This window comes from Penaeus chinensis, chromosome 3 (assembly GCF_019202785.1).
Source record: "Penaeus chinensis breed Huanghai No. 1 chromosome 3, ASM1920278v2, whole genome shotgun sequence".
NCBI lineage: Eukaryota > Metazoa > Arthropoda > Malacostraca > Decapoda > Penaeidae > Penaeus > Penaeus chinensis.
This window is the reverse complement of record NC_061821.1, coordinates 12400534-12404501: the sequence shown is the minus strand read 5'-3', so window position 1 is coordinate 12404501 and position 3968 is coordinate 12400534. Positions and strand designations below refer to the sequence as shown.

Genomic DNA, 3968 nt, shown 5'->3' with positions numbered 1-3968 from the left:
TTATATACGTACGTATGCATTCATAATGACTAAATAAATCTATGACTATGCTTATATACGCACATACGTACATACACACACATACATACACACACGCACATACACACACGTACATACACACACTCACACACATACATACACACACGCACACACGTACATACACACACGCACACACGTACATACACACACGCACACACGTACATACACACACACACATATACATATATGTGTGTGTTATATATTATATATATATATATATATATATGTGTGTGTGTGTGTGTGTGTGTGTGTGTGTGTGTGTGCATGTAAATGGACACACACATACACACACGCGCATATATATATATACATATACATATATATATATATATTTATATATATATATATATATATATATATATATATATATATGTGTGTGTGTGTGTGTGTGTGTGTGTGTGTGTGTGTATATATATATATTTGTGCATATATATACATACATACATATATATGTATCTATGCATATGTACACATATATGTGTGTATATATATATATATATATGTATATTCATGTGTATATGTCTATATACGTAAAAATATGTATACATATATGTATTTTTTTGTGTATGTGTATGTAATTGTATGTATACATATACGTAAATATATTTATGAGTGTATGAATTTAATGCGTATTGGATATTGTGTAGCTGTTTGCGTGCGTTATAAAATTCCTCCACCCTATTCTGTGTAACTGATGTGAGAGAAAATTCCAGTGAGACAAGTAGAATTCGAAATGTAGTCTTAGTTTTACTATTAATTAAATACATATATACCATATATTTAGGTAGGGATTCATGTACTGGTGAAAAAATGATATGTCCTTATCGCAGCTAAGAAAAGGGGTGGTCACATTAGTCTATTCTGTTCTGGGAACCCACTCCGACACGCCAAAAACACCAGTCATAAGGATTAGAAAAGCAGGAATTTGAAAAGAACATCTATGGATGAATTAAGCAATGAACTCCGTCATGAAGTGGCCCGTAAAAGCATCATCGATGGAAAGCGTCATTGTTTACTAATATTAACGCTGAACTGATACGATGGTTTTCTCCAAAGAAACACTGAATGTGCGGTGCTATTTTCGGGATTCGCCTTTCGTCCGGCTAGCGCGACTTGTACCCAACACCAACTGAGGTCTCACATCCAGAGGTGAACTCTTGTTTTCCACTTTTCAGCTGTAAAGAAACGTCGACGCTCAGCGAATGAAATGTATCTGGGTTTGTGTGGGTGTATATTCAAAATTGCCTGATAACAGAAAAAATAACTATATTTCGGATCAGCTGCTGGGTGACTTACACACGATAAGGAATCTTGCGACACAGAATCACCTCTCTTTCGGTTTGCAGATGCCGTTACCCCAGGTATATGTATGCAGTTTACAATACAGGCCTTCGCCGCACTCCCTAAACGGGTCACAAGGTTCGTCTGGTCCCTGGGGTAATCAGAATAGTTTAGGTATGTGCGGACGAATGCCGTATAATGCTTACGAAGTTAAATGCTTTACGTTCATAAGTTATTCTCGTCATTAGTATTGATAATGGGATCTCCTGTGGATCTCCTCTCTACAGTATATCGAATAGAACTCCCGAAATCATGTCACAGGAGGAAACATCAGCATAGACTCACTTTTCCACACTGTGAGCAGCATCTGCAGATGTCGAGGGTTAACCCATGCTTGCAAGAATCGCGGTTAACCTCGGGACATTTTTGCGGGTCACAGATGGGGCACGACACCGATAACCCACTTACAGAAAAGGATTGAATTACTTGCTTCGGGAGAGATTCTTTCAAAGTGTGGCTTCTCTGACTCTCTTTCTCTCTCTCTCTCTCTCTCTCTCTCTCTCTCTCTCTCTCTCTCTCTCTCTCTCTCTCTCTCTCTTTCTCTCTCTCTCTTTCTCTCTCTCTCTCTCTCTCTCTCTCTCTCTCTCTCTCTCTCTCTCTCTCTCTCTCTCTCTCTCTCTCTCTCTCTCTCTCTCTCTCTCTCATTCTGTGTCTGTCTCACAATCCATATCTTTTGTTTATCTATCTGTGAAGAAATAAATGAATAAACAAATGTATAACTATGAATATAACTACACACACACACACACACACACACACATATATGTGTGTGTTTGTGTGTGTGTGTGTGTGTGTGTGTGTGCTCTCATTCATTGCCAGCAGGTACTGTACATACACGTATATAAGTGTGTCCATGCATACATGACAAGCTTATCTAGTTTGAAAGAGATAGATAGCATTTATAATTTTCTGAGTTATTGCATCATTAATTTATAAACAACCTGTGTTAAAGACAAGGGCCTCACCTGGCCGTCGCACAGACGCACATCAGCAGAACAAACGGAAGGAAGTTCATGTCGCCGCCAATGGCTGAAGACTCGTACAGAATCGTGGCCTCGTTGTCTTATATGGTCCTGTTCCATTCGCCACGTGCTCGTACCCTGCATTTGTTAGTATTTCTCAATGCCCGTGTTCATTACAGGGTATAAAGAGATTTTACACGGACGTGCAGCTGAATAAAAACAAAGATTATCCATGACCAATAAATCCGACTATAGAAGAGTTATAAAAGTACTAACGCTTGGGAGAGGCGTTCTTGACTTTTTTTCAATTTTCATAGCTTTACCTCCCCCTCACCTCCCCTCTTCTATAGCTTCCCCTCCTTTATGTGTGATTCATTTGTCATTTGTCTTTTTTTTTCGGCAACCCGTTCTGCTATTTTACGTCATCGTATAAACTCCAAAACTGAAAACAAACCTGAATTTTTTTGCTAGAAGCCCACCTCGTCTCTACTGTGTTTATCTTTTTCACCAGAGAAGCCCAGCCGTGCTTGTATTTCACAATGGAAATGCGTCAGATATATTTCAAGATCATTTTAGATGATTCTAGGGATCAAGAAAACAAACCATGAATACGGATATTATTTTCGTTTTTTATAAAGTCATTAGAAATATTTGAAAACTTTTCCTCTCATACACACGGTGTCTCATTTCATTCCTTCGATTTTGATCGCTGTCAATAGTGTACGTGTATAGAAGGTTTGGACGTAATATGGCTTTGATAACAATGAATATTATTAATTTTAACAGAAATCTTGTACAGTGAATGAAAAAAAAACGTATTTATGTTGACAAATGTACAAAAGGTATGAATGAGAATGAATATCTTTTATTCATTCTCATTCATACCTTTTATTTATTCAGTGAATGGAGTTAAATAAACATGCTCATTTAAAGCTAATAAATGAAAAATAAAAAAATAAAAAGTATGTTTACACACACACACACACACACACACACACACACACACACACACACACACACACACACACACACACACACACACACACACACACACACACACATATATATATATATGTATATGTGTGTGTGTGTGTGTGTGTGTGTGTGTGTGTGTGTATGACGTTACTGTAATCGAAAAATGCGTTTAAATTGCATTACTAGGGTGAATGAAAACCATATAATTTTACGAAAACTACACCATAGCAACTCAAAAGGTAAGTGATGATCGATTTCTGCACTTCATTATCCTTATGCTCATTTGCATATAGATGAAAAGAAATGTCATGTCTTTAGTTCCATACAAAGGAGCATATTTAACATGGTATCAACTCCCTCGAGAACCAAACGAGAGACACGAGCAGACAGAGGGGGGTGGCTGGATGTCTGAAAAATTGAGTGAGAAAGAAGGGGGAGGGAGGAAAGAGAGAGAGAGAGGGGAGGAGGATAGAGATAGAAAGAGAAAGAGAAGTGAGAGAGAGCGAGTCTCCGGACAAGTCTCAAGTGGTCACTCATGCTCTTATGTTCTTGTTGATGCTTGAGCTTACTGTGGAATGAGGTGATCGATTTTTTTTCCCCTAAGTCGCCCTCTGCCTTGCAGTGCATTCAGCGTTTAGGATGAGCAATGAT

At 38.1% G+C, this 3968-nt stretch overlaps 1 long non-coding RNA gene across 1 annotated transcript; it reads right to left on the bottom strand.

The window, feature by feature from the left end:
* Positions 1–789: 789 nt before the first annotated feature.
* Positions 790–2410, bottom strand: LOC125043263. The gene is made up of 4 exons (XR_007116410.1): positions 2346–2410; positions 1666–1783; positions 1336–1471; positions 790–1214 (listed from the first exon to the last, which is right to left on the bottom strand). It is a non-coding gene; the product is annotated as an uncharacterized LOC125043263 (long non-coding RNA).
* Positions 2411–3968: the final 1558 nt, after the last annotated feature.